This window comes from Theropithecus gelada, chromosome 18, assembly GCF_003255815.1.
Source record: "Theropithecus gelada isolate Dixy chromosome 18, Tgel_1.0, whole genome shotgun sequence".
Lineage (NCBI taxonomy): Eukaryota > Metazoa > Chordata > Mammalia > Primates > Cercopithecidae > Theropithecus > Theropithecus gelada.
Genome location: NC_037686.1, coordinates 55,986,562 through 56,006,603, shown reverse-complemented (window position 1 = coordinate 56,006,603; position 20,042 = coordinate 55,986,562). Strand labels below are relative to the sequence as shown.

The 20,042-nt window shown below is 42.7% G+C and overlaps 1 protein-coding gene and 1 pseudogene across 1 annotated transcript in view; both read left to right on the top strand.

Annotated features, from left to right (window-relative positions):
• Positions 1-20,042, top strand: part of BCL2 (BCL2, apoptosis regulator) — a 198,834-nt gene that overhangs the window by 123,214 nt on the left and 55,578 nt on the right. The window lies entirely within an intron of this gene.
• Positions 4,584-4,662, top strand: LOC112611772 (annotated as a pseudogene).

Sequence of the window (20,042 nt, the reverse complement as noted above, 5' to 3'; positions counted from 1 at the left end):
TGTGTGTTTTGTGTGTGTCTGTGTCTGTCAGTGTGTGTCTCTGTGTCTCTGTTTCTGTGTGTCAGTGTGTGTCTGTGTGTGTGTGTCCCTGTGTGTGTCAGTGTGTGCCTGTGTGTGTGTCTCTGTGTCTGTGTGTGTCTGTGTATGTGTGTATCTCTGTGTCTGTGTGTGTGTTTGTGTGTGTCTCTGTGTCAGTGTGTGTCTGTATGTGTGCCTCTGTGTGTGTCTGTCTGCGTATGTCTGTGTGTGTGTCTGTGTGTCTGTGTGTGTCTGTGTGTGCCTGTGTGTGTCTGTCTCTGTGTGTGTCAGTGTGTGCCTGTGTATGTGTCTCTGTGTCAATGTGTGCCTGTGTGTGTGTCTCTGTGTCTGTGTGTCAATGTGTGTCCGTGTGTGTCTCTGTGTCTGTGTGTGTCTGTGTGTGTGTNCTCTGTGTGTGTCTGTCTGCGTATGTCTGTGTGTGTGTCTGTGTGTCTGTGTGTGTCTGTGTATGCCTGTGTGTGTCTGTCTCTGTGTGTGTCAGTGTGTGCCTGTGTATGTGTCTCTGTGTCAATGTGTGCCTGTGTGTGTGTCTCTGTGTCTGTGTGTCAATGTGTGTCCGTGTGTGTCTCTGTGTCTGTGTGTGTCTGTGTGTGTGTCTCTTTCTGTGTGTGTCTGTGTCAGTATGTGTTTGTGTGTGTGTCTCTGTGTCAGCGTGTGTTTGTATGTGTGTCTCTGTGTGTGTGTGTGTGTGTCTGCATATGTCTTTTGTGTGTGTGTGTGTGTCTCTGTGTGTGTGTGTGTGTATGTCTGTGTGTGTGTATCTCTGTATCTGTACAGGGGCATAGCAAAGTCATGCAAAACCATCTTTTTTCACCTCACGGTTCTCTCCTTCCTCAACCGGAAGCCACTCTGCTTTGTTGTGAAAACAAATAAACTACTTTATTACAAAAGAAAGACCAAATAACCTGAAAAGCTCAAATAAAATCCACCTTATGATACAATATTAAAAAACAGAAATTTTCAATGGAGAAAATCCCACACTAGACTGAGGAAGATGGGCCAGTTTAACTGGAGTCTCTGCTTGTTTTATATTTCTTTTCTATTCCCATTTGCTCTCTCACAGGGAGCGGGTTCACCCCTCAATGTCTGACTAACATGCTTTTCATTTGAATTCAAAATATTTGGTGATGATTGGCAAAGAATGAGGATGGGAAATTGAATATTACATCATCTTATGAAGGCTTCCTCCTCCCTCACTTCCTTCCTTCTTCCTTTCTTCCTCCCTTCTCTACCTTCCTCCCTCCCTCCTTTCCTTTCTCCCTTCCCTTTTCTGTTCCTCTTGTGACCGTCCCCCTGATTGAGCAGATGTGGACGTGGGGGAGCCAACTGTAGGAGTGACTGGTGCCTCGCAGACACCGTCCCTGAGGTAGCTGTCACCAGAGGATTGTCACTGAAAATGCAAGAAGAGTCTGGCATTTGATTGCATTCTGCACAATTCAAGCAGGACACATTGCTGCAGAAGATGACACCAGAAATAGCCACCACGTAGTGGGTTCTTACCACATGACAGACACGGTGCTGCTATAAGCTTGTGACTTGCACTGTCTGAGCCCTGAACACCTCTAGAAGGTACGAGCATTTGCTCCGTTTTCAGGCCAGGAGACAACAGCTCAAAGAAAGTGAACGATCTGTCAGTGGTCACACAGCTAGGAAGTGGCAGGGGGCGCTTAGCAGGGTTGGACTCTGAAGGCCACACATGTCAGCATCCTTACACAAACCCAAGCCCTTAGGTGCACATTCAAATGGATTTCCACCCGTGTGTGTTTGGGAGCCACATGTCAACAAGCCGTAACTTTCTTACCTATTTCAGGAAAACATTATTTTCTCTCACCCGTGTTTATCACCATCCTATTTCTGTTTCAAGAAATCAAAACATGTGAAGAAGACAGATTTGAAGAAGACCTTTTTTGTCCACTTCTGGTGGTGAGACGCCGTTAGGAAGATGGAGTTCAGATGCTAAAATATTGGAATCTCTGATGCATATTCATGGTTAGAGGGAAAGTCAGTGGCACGGTGGAGTTAAGAAATCTAAGAAATATAGGAAATCCAACTGAGAAAAACGTAACTATGATGCCTCCAGGTGCAGGAAACTTCAGGTCCTTCTCTGCGTCCAGCCTTCCTGGAAAGCTTTCATTAAAAAAAGTTTTAAAATTTTTTATTTAGTTTTTTTTTTGAGATGGAGTCTCGCTCTGCCGCCCAGGCTGGAGTGCAGTGGCCGGATCTCAGCTCACTGTGAGCTCCGCCTCCCGGTTTTACGCCATTCTCCTGCCTCAGCCTCCCGAGTAGCCGCGACTACAGGCGCCCGCCACCACGCCCGGCTAGTTTTTTGTATTTTTTTTTTAGTAGAGACGGGGTTTCACCGTGTTCGCCAGGATGGTCTCGATCTCCTGACCTCGTGATCCGCCCGTCTCGGCCTCCCAAAGTGCTGGGATTACAGGCTTGAGCCACCACGCCCGGCCTTTATTTATTTTTAATTGACAAACAAAAATTGTATATAAAGGCTTTTGTATTTTATCCCATATGATAAAGGGCCACACAGTTCTTTCTGCTGCCTGAGTTAAGTGAGCATATTAACAGCACACAGCGTTCAGCTCGCATTAATTTTCAATAGGCTCATTTGCCTTTGATCCTATTATTTCAAAGCCAGAAAAAAAAGACCATATAGAGAGAGAAGCGATTACATTATAGCTCCTCCTTCAATATGAGTAGTTCAATCTCTAATGGTTTCTTTCCATCGAGAAGAAGGTTTTAGTAACCAAGTGACTAAGTTACCTAGCTAAACTCCCCCCTCCTCCTTTATCAATACTTAATTAGTATTGATGCTTTTCTTGGCTAAATCTCATTTCGGAGCCTGCACAAATGAACTTTTTCCATAAATGAACCTTTTAAAGTGTGTATTTGAAATATCTTTAAGCCTAAGAAAATAGTTCTTAAACAAGTTATACATTGATTTCCTCTTACTCTGAAATATTTCTCAAGTGATTTTTCTTGAAAGATTCTTTGTGGTTCATTGAACACAAAAAAAACAAACTATGTACCAGGTCTGGTAGAGGTTACAGGGATATAGGTAACTTGGCGTTTGTTCCCAAGGAGCTTAGGTCTCCAAGAGGAAATAAGACACTTCAACAAACAGCCACAAGGTAAAATAGAGAATTGTCCAGTGCTGTAATTTAACTGCTGATTCCTCTGTACCTAAAAGCTGGTTAAATTATAGTTTTATTGAATGCTAACAAACTCTTATTCCCCTCCTGCATGGAATTTTAAAAACCTTTTATTTTCTCTGGGCTATAATTATGGTGACCACATTTTCCATAGCAAAAATTAAGACACATCGTCTGACAAAGGATTCTTGTGCCACTTCTAGGTGCGAGACCACCCATAGTTAGATTTTTTTAAAAGCAGGCTTTTTTAGGCAGGCCCTATAAAAATAGAGGTTTGTTAAATAGGTGCGTTTTTAGACTTTTCATTAAAAGCCTACAATACAAACAGTATTTTATTTTGTATCTGAATCAACATGTTATATCCTAAAGCACTATTTTACAGCCTAAGGGTATGTGTTAGTCTATTCATAATACTGCTGCATAGAGTAATAATACCTGCCATTATCTAGGTGTAATAGAAAGGTCCCAAGTGGTCCTCTCCAGGTCTTTAATTTTCCTTTTGAAGATAAAGTTCCTTCTTTCACTTTCATGGTTCAAGGTTTTTGAACCCAGCAAGTGATTGCTATTGAAGCATGCCAGATGTGAACAATTGTGACCATGGTACTTTAAAAGAAGGTGAAGGAGTGACTTTTTCTTCCGTACTGTCTCCCCCTACTACCATCTGTGGTTTCTACACATGTGACTTTTTCAAAACAGCAAGGCATGGGAAGGGATACCAGCCAGGGCCACCATAGTCCAGGCATGGGACTTCTGAAGTGAGGAGATAGAGATCAAACAGGCCAGTATTGATGACTGACAGATGATGAAACCAAGGCCTGCTGGAGAAAGATTCAGTGACTTACCTAAAGCCACACAGCTTGTTGGTGGCAGAGTTAGCTCCCAATCCCCAGGTTTCTGAGTAAGGGAGGTTTCTATCCCCACTGTGATGTTTTCTTGATGTTCTGGGGTCACTCTGGTCGATTTCCATCCACTCTGATGTTGGGTACATCCCCTCCATGTGACTACATAATTCTCGAATCATAATTCTAAAATGATGTATCACTGCACTATCATGGGAAAATAAGCTGGAAGACCTGGAGAGGCGATACCTGTCACTAATGGCTCTTCTGTAGAGGTGACCTTGCAGGTTACCAGGACCTCCAGGCCAACTCTCAGATGGCCTGAAGCTGAGTCCAAGGCAAGCCTTATACACCATGGTTCCTGCTCTCCTGGGTATCACTGACCTACTGCTGATCCAGGAGCCCTTGGGATCAGACTTTTCCCATTAATGCTTTGTTTATGGTTAAAATATCACAGTAGTTAGTGGGACCACTGCTCTCTTTATCAGATGGTTTTTATACTTAATTATTTTGTAACGTGACTGCACTTATAAGTTATCTGCTGATTTTTTTGTAGTTCATAAGCATAATGATTGGGTATTCACAGTCATATGTGAGATGTGCCAACCTCAACCTCTGTGCTATAGTATAGAGTATGCCATAGTAATTACTATAGTATCACAGCCTGGCCAACATGGCGAAATCCCTTCTCTACTAAAAATACAAAAATTAGCTGGGCATGGTAGCGCACACCTGTAATCTCAGCTACTAGGGAGGCTGAGGCAGGAGAATTGCTTGAATCCTGTGGGACAGAGGTTGCAGTGAGCCGAGATCGTGCCACTGCACTCCAGCCTGGATGACAGAGTGAGACTCCATTGCAAAAAAAAAAAAAAAAAAGAAAAGAAAAGAAAAGAAAATTTAAAAATGTATCTCTTCCATTAAAAACATATCCAATAATTCCGCTAAGATATTTGACTGACCTTCACATTCAGCCTCGTTCCACTGTGATTTCCCATTCATTCATTTCGTTCAATGGCTATTTATTGAGCACCTACCATCGGGCAGACCCTTTTCTGCTTCAGCATCAAACAAATAGACAAAACTTCCAGCCTGTTTGTGGTTTATATGGGATTGGATGGTGCTAATAACTGTATCAAAAAAGAAAAACTGTTAGCTTGCCCAAAATTTGGATTACTGTGGGAGCAGAGAGCTAAAGGAAAAGGGATCTCATATGTATTGAGTATCAGTGACTATGTCATGTGCTGTGTTGTGTGGTTTATCTCATTGAATCATCGCAGCAACCCTGTGAAAGATGAATATGATTATTTTTACTTTTTACAGATGAAGAACCTAGATTTAGGAATATAGTATATCTTGCTTAAGGTCATACTAGTGAGGAAATAAATCTATGTCAGTCTTTTCAATACCATGCTAGATGTGATGATATCATTTTAGAACCATATATTTGATATATGGACCACCATACTGAAACTTCAGGGCATTTTGCCCACTAATGATATATATCAAGGAATGGCATTTCACAGATGAATGGATAAGGAAAATGTGGTGTGTGTGTGTGTGTATATGTATATATGTGCATATATATGTATATGTATGTATATATGTGTATATATGTATATGTATGTATATATGTGTATATATGTATATGTGTATGTGTGTATATATGTATATGTATGTGTATATATGTGTGTGTATATATGTATATACATATATACATATATACACACACATACGCACCACATTTTCCTTATCCATTCATCTGTGAAATGCCACTCCTTGATATATATCATTAGTGGGTGAAAATGTGCCCTGAGGTTTCAGTATGGTGGTCCATATATCAAATATATGGTTCTAAAATGATATCACATCTAGCATGGTATTGAAAAGACTGACATATATGTGTATATATACGTATATACACACACACACATATATATATTACATACACATACATACACACACACATATGTATTACTCCACCTTAAGAATATTTTCATATGCAACTACATGGATGAGTCTTGAGGACATCATGCTCAGTGAAATAAACCAGTCACAGAAGGACAGATACTGCATGATTCCACTTATATGAGTATCTACAGTAGCCAAATTCACAGAAGCTGAGAACACGGTGGTGGTTGCCAGGGACTAGGGGAAGAGAGAAATGGGGAGCTGCTCTTCAACAGGAATAAATAATAAAGAATAAGCAAATCTCATGTTAAGTGTTCTTAACACACACACTCACACACATGCACACACAAATGTCACTTTAATGGACTTGTTTAAAACATCACTTGAAATGCAGTTGTTAAGTTCATATTCTCCTTATCATTTATGTAGATTTATCTACGTTTCTGAATAGCAGTAATCACTATAGTACACTCTAGTTTCATAACAAGCATCTTCCCTGGAATACCTTACCCCAGATTAGCAATTTGATGACTACAGTAACATGTGCTTCTCAGATAACACATGACCTTTCATTTGGCTGAGAACTTAGTGGTTGATTTTGCTAAAAATAGGTCTTTAATGGTTGAGTGTGACATTTCATCACGGGGTGTTATTTGGGAGTTTTTCTCTTCATACATGAAACAAGTATGGCTGTAGAATTGATTACCCTTGTTTCCTTGATGGAACGCATTCAGAATTTCAAAGATATTGAACATTTTTGTGACCAAAATTAGTTACACAGAATTATGGAATCTGTCAGTGCTTGGGGACAAAACCCTTTCGTGTATTGAAAATGCGGAAGTAGACAGGGAAGCATTTCAGGAGAGGAGTGAGAAGCTGGATTAAGTCTGGATGCTGGGGCAGGGGTGAAGGAGGAGATCTTGCTGATGTAGGTCTTGACCAGGTTGGTGCTGATGCAATGGCAGGTGCTGCAGCCGTGGTATCCCGTGGTGATGTGATTCTAAGCAACCAGCTGCCATCAGTGCTTTCCAGAACCTGGCTCTTTGGGTGAGGGGCACCAAGGGATAGATGTGCACCTTAGGACACCTGCCATCTTGTTGGCCATCTCTCTAGTTTGGGGTCTTTGTGGAAGACTTGTATGGGCCATGCTTTTTAGCTTGTCTTATCACCCCAAATACTTCCTGTCATCCTAGAATAATATCCAGGCTCTCGAGCTGATTTCCAAAATCTTACATTGCCTTCACACTGATTCTCAAGCCTCAGCTCTCACCAATTGCACACTGCCCCATTGCTCATGGGCCACTCAAACTGACTTCCTGATCCTCCAAACACATCAGGTTGCTCCCTCCTTGGGATCTTCCACTACTTGTGACTTCTGCCTACATTGTACTACCCCTAACTTTCCCAGGGCTGGCTCCTTCTTGCCTTTCAAATCTCAGCTTAAATGTCACTTCCTTCGAGAGGCTCCCCCGAAACACCCAGTCATTCCCTCTCCTATCACCCTACTTTAATTCTCTGAATATTTCTATACAGTCAATGCTGTGCTTGTTTGTTCTTTCAGATCCATGAAAGCAGGGACCATGCCTGTCATAGTCCCGACAATGCTCCCAAGCCCTAGGTGAGCATCCTGCACGTAGTAGTTCAATGAATAGTTTGTCAGATGAAGGAAGGAGGCATTCCGGCTGTAGGTGATTTAAATATAACAAACGTATTTGTAGGTTATTTTTAATAATGCAAAAGAAATGAAGACTAGGCCAATTTTCTTTTTTAATTTCATATTTCAGCCTCAACACTTAGCTATTTCTGATTAGTCAGAGATTAATTAATCACACACAACAGTATGTCCTGAGGGGATTCACATGCACTGCTTTTTCCAATGATTTGCAACTGCACCAGCCTAAAACCTAGTCTCTGGCACAGATTTCAGAATCTCCACTTAACACATCAGAAAGCTTTAAGGCTTATCCTGAACTCCAAGGCTGGCTTAACTTCTGCAGTAAGCAGCTGCTTATGCATGGATGCCCACAATGAGTGATTTCACCAGAAATCCACCTCAGCTACTTAAATAAAGTATGATGTATTTCATACACATAGTGTTTCTTCATATGAGTAGGTTAGTGACACTATTGAATACAAATGACCTGTTTTTGAATATACTGGAACCTCACAAACTTTTTTCTGCCTCAAAAGTGGAATTCAGTTGAAGATGGGTCTGTCCTTAGAAGACCAAGTTATTATAGTTACTAAAATAAAAATAAATAAAATAAAGACTTTTTCAAAAAACAGCAGATGCTGGCGAGGCTGTGGAGAAATAGGAATGCTTTTACACTGTTGGTGGGAATGTAAATTAGTTGAACCATTGTGGAAGACAGTATAGCGATTCCTCAAGGATCTAGAACCAGAAATACCATTTGAGCCATCAATCCCATTACTGGGTATATACCCAAAGGCATATAAGTCATTCTATTATAAAGATACATGTACATGTATGTTTATTGCGGCACTATTCACAATCGTAAAGACATGGAGCCAACCCAAATGCCCATCAATGATAGACTGGATAAAGAAAATGTGGTACATGTACATCATGGAATACTATGCAGCCATAAAAAGGAATAAAATCATGTCCTTTGCAGGGACATAGATGAAGCTGGAAGCCATCATCCTCAGCAAACTAACACAGGAACAGAAAACCAAACACTGCATGTTCTCACTTATAAATGAGAGCTGAGCAATGAGAACACATGGACACAGGGAGGGGAACAACGCACTGGGGCCCGTTGAGGGTGGACGAGGGGAGGGAGAGCATCAGGACAAATAGCCAATGCATGCGGGGCTTAATACCTAGGTGATGGGTTGATAGGTGCAGTAAACCGCCATGGCACATGTTTACCTATGTCACAAACCTGTGCATTCTGCACGCATATCCCAGAACTTAAAGTAAAATTTTAAAAAATAAATAAATAAAGTAAAATAAGACTTTTACTTACTGGGGAAGGCCCATGGTTTCTACGGTTGAGAACAATCTCCAGGGGCTTGACCCTCAGGAAAGGAGAAAGGAGAATCCCTTCTTCCCTTGCAGGGAGCATGGGCTGGGTGGCAGTTGTGTTCCTGCCGTCTGAAAGTGAAATGTGGACTTCAAATGTTGACTTACGTCTCACAATACTATTGGTGTCCAGCTTCTGATACTTCTTGGGACATTCCTTTGTACTTGGGATCTTACTAATTTAGAGAGAAGATGTAGATTAAGTTTCAAAAACCTGACTTTAGAAAATATGTTTTAAATAAAGAATGGGCTATCATTTGTATTAGCCAATCACAGAGAATGTCCTGTGGCATGGGATCATTTTGTTAAGCTCTGCATTCCAATCCAATTCTTTCTTTGCTCTCATCTCAGGGTGGTAATTGTTAATTTGGAGATTATCATTTAGGGTGGATTCAACAGTCTTACGTGGGATTCTTTTTAGGGAGAATGAGGGGAAATTATTCTTTTTCACATTTTTTTTTTAATCCTGGGAGAGGGGACATCTATTCTTTCGTTCATTGTGACAGTGACAGTGAAGTGAAGAAAAGAATTAGGATGCCAAGATCAGGACTGAGTACTATGGTAAATCCCAGTTTATCTTAAGTGCAGTAAAACCCCAGGCAGTTAGAAGAGTGAGGTATTCTAGTTAGTTCAACATTCTATTTAATCTGGGAGTACCCAGTAGGCCACTTCTCCACAACAGAGTTTTATAGAATTCAAATACAACAAAATATACTTGACACCGCAACTATACTGAATCCATATTTATCTCTTCTAATGACTTAGAAGACACTTAAAGATCTCACCAAGCCTCAGAGTCGCACGGAGAACGTCAGTGATTTCAGAAATGGCCCTTAGTAGGGATTTCTGGCTGATGGTGGGATGGCCTGTTTTTGCTGATTGAAAGCAGCACTTCATTGGATGCGGTGGGTCGGGGGTGGTACACCACTTCTTGTTTTCCCAGGTATAATTCGGCCATCTGAGGGGTTTCCTCAAAAATACATAGACCCTAAAATGAGATAATATATGAAAAGCTTCCTAGTGCTGAGCCTAACACAGAAAAACATTCAGTACATACAAGATGACTTGACTCTGTTTATCTGGGATTGGTTTGTTTTATTTTGCTTTTTTCTTTTAGGGGTGGGGGAGCTCTTCCTACATAGTTAAGAACCCTTCAACTAGAGGAACTTCATATTCCTAACCTAGGACAAGCAGGAACTTTTTGACTTCCAGCATTGTTTATGTTTTTAAAGTAAGCAACAACAGAAGATAACTACAAGGAACTCTCATGAATTATGGCTAAATACTGAATGGGGACCCATTAAATCAGTTATTAGTATGACTGGATTGTACCTTCTGCCCTGGGACAAGGCTAGACAGAGAGAGTTGGGAGAAGCAAGTGTAAAAAAGCCTAGGCTGTTTTTCTTTTCTTTTCTTTTTTTTAAATATGCTGTTCATGAGACGGTAAATTCTTGTAAAGTTTTTGGAGAGCACTTTGACCTTAATTTTGAAAATGCTAAGTTTACATAGCCTTTGACTCGGTAATTCCACTTCCACACGTTCTTTCTACCTATGTATAAGGATTACAGCATCATGTATTTTAATTTTGCAGCCAAAAAAAAAAAAAAAACTTGAGGAAAAAAAGAAATGTCTGTGTGGGGCACTGGCTAAATTGGTAAATTGATATTATGAAATGTTGCTATTAAGAAAGGTGATGGATATATATGAACTCACATTGTAAAATGTCTGAGATTTATTGTAGAGGGAAACAGTGGAAGACTGTATGGATAATATGATTTTATTGATGAGAAAAAAATTAGGTACACATACAAATGCATGTATATTCATAGCTTTCTGGAAGGATATATGATATACCGTTCAGCTAATATATAATTTAACGATTATGAGTATTATAAATTGAGATTAATAATTATTACAAAGTAATACAAATTAAAATTTGTTGATATATACATATTTATAGTAAAATGAGTATAATTAAATTATTCAAAAGTTTGCTTTCTTACATTTGTTAAGTATTTTCCAGTTTATGTTCTAATTTGCTTATTCCAACTTTTATTTCTATCACCTATATGATTAAACTCCAGTTCAGTTTAGGGTCATTCATAATTTCCAAACTGATGATTTTACTGTTTCTTCAGTAGTGTTGAAGATAATGGTGATGGCACTAGTCATCCATTATTGAACCCCTATGATGTGCTAAACACTTGTGCTTATATTTTCTCTAAACCTCACAAAATTGTGAAAGATGATGAGGAAGCAGAGGTTCTGCCATATTAAGGAACCTGCTAAAGCCATGCAGCCAGCAATTAAGTTTCAGAGCTAGCACTGAAACTCAGGTCTAACGCCAAAGACTGTACTATTTCCATATGTCATTCTGCCTTAGACATGGTGCTGGTGAATTCATTTTTCAGAAAGTCTTTTGTGGGTAAAACAGATAGCTGTTTAAAAAGAGATAGAAACCATGCTTTGGATTATTATGGCTTGCTAGCATTTTCCACTCACCATTGTTATTAATTATTCTGTGTTTCCCGTTTGTCTTAACTTTGATCGTATACTTAAAAAGTTTATGGAAACTGCCCAAGTGCATTCGATTCTGCTGATATTTCCATGGTCTGAACGCCAGCCCTGTGAGCAGGGGCCAAGTGGAGCATGCCATCTGAAGACTGCTCCAGCTTTCAGGGCTGGACCTGGTTCAAATGGGAATGCCATACCATTGTTTATTTTAATGAGATAAAGAGCAAAGAAAAATGAAAAAGCAAAATCTGCATTTGAAAACATTCAAGTAACGTAATCTGTATTCGTCAAACTCTAAGCCTGGCCGGGTTTCGATTTTAGAGATTTCCACAGCTCCACGGGTACCCCCAGGGTGGCCATGTTGAAGTAACAACAACAATACTAGGAAGACCCTTCCAAGCCTCTGTCTCCCTTTCTTGCTTTTCTGACTCCCTTCACCTGTTCTTTATTCAGCTATTTACTGGGGCATGGTCTTTACCTGAAGTTTGTCCTGGTATTTTCAACCCATTAAGATAAGTGGGGTGGGTGTAGGGGGCTGTGCCCACAAAACAGATATCCAACTCGGTTTTAGGGTAGGCTTTTTAGAGGAAATGATAACTACCGGGAGTCCTGAAAGAGAAATCATAGAGGTAGAGGTGCCCATTTATCTAGGTAGAGAGAACGTCATGTGCAGAAGGGAGAGATAAAAGGGCACACAGTACATCTGTACAGCTGTGAGTCCCCAAGCATCTGACCTCTCTTGAATGAGGATATTGACTACAGGTTAGTTAGTTGACCTTGTTAAAGCCTTATCATATCAGGATTACCAGGGTACAAAAACATTCCTAGAATAAAGGGCTCTGTTACTAAACACTCCCCCTATAACACCATTGTTGACACTGTGACTTTTAAAAATCTCTCATATCTGGCCATATCTGTCTCACTTTCCTAAAGTTACACTGGCAGATGACACATCAGGGCAAGATGAAAACTGTAGGGACTTGTGTAGAATGAAACGATAACTTCCTGTTCTTCAAAGGGACTGTTGGTAAAATATCCTTTTTGCAAAAACAGGGAAATGCTTAAGGTTGGAGTTTCTGTTTTCAATAATGAAGATGGATATTCACATGAAAAGAAGACAAAGGAAAACAGAATGCCCCAGCCGTGGGCTAAGCAGTTGGCTATTTTTATTTGTCAAGACGAAAACACCAAATGACAATTTTTTCTTCATTTCTCTTTATGCATCTAGTGCTAAAGCATGCTACTAAGTCTTAAGTTCTATTAACTCCTGACAATGTATAAACTTGGGTTTACAGTTTATATACACCACAGTTAGGGATTTCCATATATCCTCCAGCTAGTCAAGAAAAGCTTTGTTTTGGAGTTCTTTACTGACTATTGCATCACCCAAATTTATTTTTTGCCTATGAGAACTGAAAAGGTGAAGACCAAATTTGGAAATTCACGTGTGCCAATGCAGATATCAACATGAACAAAAGAAAAATACACGTATTGGACTCTGGAAAGTAAAATCACAGATCTATTCTGGTTCAAGGTCAGCCATAAATGGAATTGTAAAGAAAGGCCAGAAAATAATATATGGTTCATACTCAAGAACAAGAATGGTCATATCATATACAAAATGAATTGAGCTAAAATATAAACAGTAAAATGCTATGGTTTTTATCGTTAGCAAACTTCCACTAATTATAAATTAAAGGCAGGCAGTAGTACCCATAGATTAAAAAGCTAGTTGAAAACTGAGATTCCTATAGTAAATATTAAGCGTTGTGTGGTACATTAGTCACATGTGTATAATAAAGACAATAAATCCATGTAAGTATAGCAATGATGAAATGTGCATAAAGCAGTTTGGACTCCACAGAAGTAAGCAAAGTATAAATAGATAGCATGCTCAGGCACAGAGAAAAGCAAGTGCTATTTTAGCACTTGAGCTAGTGATAATTTATTGTTCAGGCTCTCCAGTTGAGTCAATGTTTATATGGTGCTGTATATTAACTGAAACCAAAATAGTCTGTGCACAACACTGTCTTGGATAGATTACTGAGTGATCAGCAGAAACCGTATCAAACAACCACTCCCCTACGAGCGAGGGATTTATAATATTTAAAATATTCATCCTAAAGCTCCAAGCTGTTTTGACAGTTTTGTCTGTTCATAAATATTCTTCAAAGAGAGGAAGTATGGCATATGTAATGGAAAAAGGTAGTAAAATGGTTAGCTTCCAAACTCAGGACCCAGATTGCCTGGGTTCAAGTCCTGGCTCTGTTACTTACTAGCTGTGTTGACTATGGGCAAGTTACTTAACCTCTCTGTGCCTCAGTTTCCTCATTAGTAAGTGGGGTTAAGGATAGTACCTACCTCGTAGGGTTGTGAAGCCAAAATAATTAATACAAATAAAACATTTAGAATAATGCCTGACACAGAGTGAGGGTTTACTACCTAGACTCTGCCACAGACCAGCAGAATGACTTTAGATAAGTTCCTTAACCTTGACCTTTGGTTTCTTCTTTGTAAGATGCAAAGGATAATAAACATCTCACAGTGTGACTGTGAGGAGAATCAAATGAGATACCGTATGGAAAGCAGCTAGTCCTGAAGGAACCGCTGAAGATTTTCTTCTTCCTGTCTCTTCTCATCCTTTCCCTTGCAGGGATATTTTTAAGGACACTTTTTTGTAGCATCTCTGTGTGTCAAGCACTTTGTTCCTACCCCACTCACCTAGCCTTGCCCATACTGTGTGAAATCACAGTCAGACATTAGAACCCAATGATTTGACTTGAAGACCTGTCCTTTTATCGCGACACGGCTTTTCCATAGAAATATTTCCTTCAGAAAGCCTTTCAAGATTAATGCCACCCAATTCTGGCCTACTCACTTCTTGACCAGTGTGGACTATATTTTCATTTGTGACACTGAATATGTTTGGCCATTTCATGTATATGTTATGTCTCCCCAGCCAAAGCCTGTGTTGTTTGAGAGCGAGCATCTCTCATAACTCCCTCTGGTTAGCCTTTCTTGCCTGGCTTTCAGTCTGATTGGATCAGAATTGGGCAGGACCAGAGGATTCAGCAGATTGGGAGTGATTATCAGCTGTGAAGTTGGCAGTGTCACCAAGGAGTGGAGCCAAGACGCCCACTGCTTCTGGGGCCACATTGATCATGTTCAGACATCCAAACCCTGGAAAACTCAGGGTTGTTTCTGAGTCTACAGTCTACATTCAAGAAGAAGGGTAGAAATTCAAGACGTGGCCAAGGAAGACTTTCAACAACTTATTGGGGTGTCACCAGAGGAAGACTAAGAGTATGACCCTCAAGGCGCCTTCAAGAATGGCATTACTTGCTGAATTCATCCCGGTCTGGGGGCTTCAACAGTTTGCAGAAGCCTTCAGATATTTCAGGAAGCCTCTGCTTCCATTCTGCTCTCCCCTGATGGGCTACAGTCTGTATTACAGCAGGAATCCTTTTGCAATGAGTTGCACTTATCTTCAGGCAAAGGCCCCAGATGGGGATACCAGGTTTTATTTACGGTCTGCAAAATTTCCCTAAAGAGAGCGGTGCAAAGCAGAGCTCTGTTGACTTCCTCCTGGCATGCTTGAAGACCTGATCTGGTCACCCCTCAAAGGCCAGATCCATCTCTTAGGGGCTGACACCCATTAAAAACCAACTGTCTAGGTATTCAAACAAGAATGCCAGTGTATTCATCTGTAATGAGAACATTTCAGATGAATATTCATGCTTTCCTGGCCAGCCCATGCTCTCTCTGCAGGCAGGTTCTCCTAGGAAGCCAGATGTGCTGCAGAGGCAGCTTGGTGAGCGCAGAATCTGAACACAGGAAGTTAGAAGAGTGGGTCGGTGTCAAACTGAAGCCACACGTGCATTCCCAAGGTCTCCTCAGGTAGTTTGTTAAGGCTGTCTATCCTTGGCCAAGGCCAGCGTTGGCCTCTCAACCAGCAGCTGATGAGTCCCTGCTCTGATTGGTATCTCTGTCTCCCGCAGGTACTCAGTTGAGTTGTAATCAAACATTTCAGGATTGGGACCATTCTGTTTCTTTGCGGGGCCTTTTTCTCTTCTGCTGTGTCATGTGTCTGTGCCACTGTGGTCCTGGGGATGGGATGTTTGAGAGCAGGGCCCCATGCAGGCTCCTTCCACAGCAGAATGGAGTGCTGCCTTAAGATACACTCAAAGAAGGGCAGTGAGAGAGGAGTGTGGTTATTCTTGCTAACATAAATTGCACTGTTTAATGTACACAGAGATGGGAAAAAGAAGAGAGCGAAAGAATTCTCTCCAGGCAAATGTTTACTATGGAAACTGTGTGATTACAGATGTCCATATACAATTCTCAGACACATCTGTTCAAGCCCCCCGCCCCCGCCCCACGCAGAAGGCGATGGCGTGAGTTTCCTTTCTTCTGAACTCCTGCCACACATGGAATGATTCCATCGCCAGCCCTTGTCTTCAGTCGCCTTTTTCAGAGCTGGTTTACTTCTTGTGGTCTTTGAATTTTCTCTCGTCTAGAGGCTGCTTTGGCCCTCTGAGGTACCCACGGGCACAACTGAGCTGATGGCCAAGTGTGGGGGCCCCATCTGCAGCTGTCTCTCCTGAGGAACAGCTGTCCCATGCCCATGGGGAGAGCAAGCCCTGGGTCCCAAACAGTTCTGTGCCCCACCTCACCCTCTTTGCCATAATAGCTCAGCTTCCGTGAAGCCTTCTGTGATGTGAGCCACAACACCCACTCCTGGGTGGGGGTCGGGGGCATTTTCCTCACCTGGGGCGCTGGGGGAGCAGACCCCTGCCCTCTTCTTTCTCTCCCTCACTGCTAGCCCACAGCCAAGGGGGAGGTGTCCAGAGCGGTCATTTCCTGCCCTCTCTGGTGGCTTGCCTTCCATGAGCTGCTGTTACCCCTTCTGCACGCTCATCTGCCGGCTGATCTGACTTCAGGTGGAAGGTTTTGTGTTTGTTTTCCTTCCCCAGCACTTCCTTGTCTGTAGCAAGGGGTGGGTCTGAGCCCCATCACCAGTGTGACATGCGTTTGCTCATTTGTGCATTGACAGAGATTCATCAGTGACCTTTGCATGCCCGGCTCAGTGCTGAGGGCTCCAGGTAGTACCGGGGCTTCAACGGTTGGCAGAAGCCTTCACGTATTTCAGGAAGCCTCTGTTTCCATCCTGCTCTCCCCTGATGGGCTACAGTCTGTCTTACAGCAGGAGTCCTTTTGCAATGAGTTGCTCTTATCTTCAGGCAAATACCCCAGGTAGGGACATGAGGTTTTATTTACCGTCTGTAAAATTTCCTTAAAGAGATTGGTGCAAAGCAGAACTCTATGCAAAATTTTTTTGGCCTACATGTGGTATGCATGTTTGTGTGTGTAATAAAACTGCAGAGTTGATTTGCAGAATGGGCCAGTGAAGCCTGTTTTATGGTCTAATTTATGGCAGGAGAATGGAGTTTGCACAGCCACCCCTTGTTTCAGGCTGTTTAATATGCAGGGTGGCTGTGGTAGCTGCTCTCTCTTCTTCCTGTCACCCACCCCGTGGACATCCCCCGGTCTCAAGGGAGCGGCATGTGTTTTTCCACAGTCCCTCCTCTGCAGAGGCCAGCCAAGGTCATACTTTGTCCATCAGGTGCTAGAATCCTCGCTCCATGCAGTCAGCTGGTGGTAGCTCTGTGTTTTCTCAGCACAGATGTGGCTGGACTGGCACTGGGACCACCTGGGGCTTCTTCATAGGGCCCTGTTTCAAACTGTGGGCTGGTGGCCAGACCCTCTTCAGCCTGAACATGTCCAGGTGAATCTCCTGATTGTGCAGGCTGTGGCTGACAGCTCTGAATAGGGAACAGCTTCCAACCTTGGCTGTCCACTAGAATCAGCCTGGAGTATTTAAAAATTCTGGTGTCTAAGCCACACCCCAAACCAATTCTACCATACTCCCTAAGGGTAAGACCCAGTGCTCTCCAAGTGATTTCTCTGTGTTTGCAAGATTGAGACTAACTGCCTGCTCTCTGGGAAAGGAGAAAGGAGGAAGGAGGAAGGCAGAGCAAGATAAGGGGAGAAGAATGGAACCAGGGAGAAGGAAGAAATGAAGGGCTGGCCAGAAATGGTGAAGTAAGGTGGTGCCCCCAGCAGGTGCCTGGAGATCTCCAGCAAAAGGACCATGTGCCTGCCCCATCCCTGACCCTGGACTTGGACGTGAGGAACCAAGAGAGGCTCAGAAGAGGAGGCAGGGCTTCTTCTGTGGAACCTGCATGCATCTGCCCTTCCCATCAGATGGACTGCTTCCTAGCCGTGGATTTCCAGATTCAGAGTTCACTGGAGCGTCTCTGAGCTTTCTGTTTCTTCATCCACAAAACAAGGACGTCAAATTGTACTTGCAGGTTGTCATGTGGATTTGATAGGATGATGGTGAAGTTGGACCCATGTCCGACATTCTGCAAGGGAAGCTTAAATGATGATAGACCTTAGAAGAAATCCACAACTCTATTTCAATAAAATTTTACCAACCCTTCCCATCACTTCGTTCTCTCTGCTGTGCTGAAAGGCAGTGGTTCTGAAATGTTGTTTTAGGAGAGCTAATAAGAAACCCAGAGGTCCGGGCTCACTGACGGGCCCTGGCGTCTGCATTTTTCCCAAGCACCCTGGATGATTCTGATGACCAATGCTTGGGATCCTCTCTACAGGTGAAGGGCCAAATCGCAAAGCTGAGAGAGAGAGATTCTGGGCTGCTGACAGAGCTTTACTGCCTTCCAGGGCTTGTTTTGCACCTCCCAGTTGCTCTTTCTAATGATATCAGTGACTGTCCCAACTCAACATAGAAAACAGGGGTGTGTGAGGCATGCCAGGGCCAGCAGCCACAAGGGGGTAATTTTGGCTAGGTTCCACCTTTCATTTACAAGTCAAACTGAGACAAACTCTAAAACTGGCATCCTCCAAATTAGTAACCTCCAGCCAAACAAGGAGAAAACGCTTTTTCATTTCTGGTGGCAGAGGTAAAAATGGCTGGTCTCTCTTGCATGTTGCACTTGCTTGACCTGAAATCTTTACGTTTGGGGCCTCCATCGTGAGCCATGAGAGTGCATAGTGAAACAAAGCACCTTCTCCGCATTCATATTTGTTTTTAAAGGCATGAAAAGCCCCTTGGATCACAATGCATCAAAGGGTCTGCACACTGACACGTTTCCACTGGGCGTTGTGAGAATGTTGGTCTGTGGGAGCCCACAGGACCCTTGGTGGATTTACTGCTTATTGTTTTTGTTGTGACTAGATTAGGAAAAGGGATGTGTGTGCCCATAGGAGCAGCTACCATAGGAGCCCTGAGAGGCCTGGGAGCTGGAGGGCCAAGGGACCTTGGTGAGGGAGGTTTGAGAGCCCCATCACTAGCAGGGCGTCTAGGAGCATTGACTGGAGACCCCCTATCCTACAGTGCAGTTTCAGTGCCCCCTGCTTCTCCGAGGCAGAGTTCTCACCAAGGGCAGTACTCAGCTGGCTGGCAGCAAAGCATTCACGTTGCCGTGGTCAGCCTGGGAAAGTGGAAAACGCCATGGAGATTAAGCCTGGGGTGGGGTAGGCAGTCTGGGGTGGGGTGGGCGGACAGCCTCTGCCTCCCCCTTCTCTCTCCAGGGGAAGCAGTGCTGCCCAGCAGCCCCTATAGAGCCGGGGAGTCAGAGCAAGCCGTTTGTTTTCCATTTCAAAAAGGAGGAGAAGGGATTCCTGCTGCAGTTTTTGCTGAAGAACAAGACTTCCTAGCAACACCAAGAGCTTCTACTTTAGCAAAGGATTTTCATATCTCCCTTCCCTGCTCTTCCCCATTTGGCTAGGGAGCTGATGTCTGATTCAGAAAAGCAACTTTACTGTAGGACATCGATGTTTCTACGGCTAAAACACATTTTCCATAACCCGTCAGGGGTTAATAAAATATCAGCTGGGAATGTGTAGTGGATTTGGAAGGGAGAAGAAGGGAGAAAAAGGAAAGGGAAGAAGGAATGATGCCGAAATATAAGGGTTTCCTGATCAGGTGAAGCATGGTGTTTAATTGATAGATTGCATAGATGGCTGTGTGCTTCTGTAAGTGGGGGCTCTGAGGTCTTTCATGAATGAAGGGATAGATATAAGACATTCATCACAATACCGCAGAAGTCTCATTGAATGAGAAAAGGGAAAGCTAAATGAATGATCAATCAGAGAATAAGGACACTTACAACAGTAATGAAATTGAGCATCTGTTGAACTACTGTGCGCTGCGCTGCATTCTAAACACTCCAATACCTGGCAACTCATTTCATCTTCATAAGAACTCTAACTGGCGAGTTAGGTGCTATTATCATCCCCACCGTAGGAATGAGGATGAGAGGGCTTCATCAGAATCTCTTGACCTCGTCAATGTGAGTGTCCATCCAAGGACTGCAGGTAAGATTCAGGCTGGGTAAAGATCGAGTCCTTTGCTGAGATATGCTCCCTCCCCTAAGTGCAGTTGGGAACCTTCGCCTCCTTACCTGCCTTCCGCACCCCAACATACAGGGCTTTCTGGGAGCCAAGCCCATG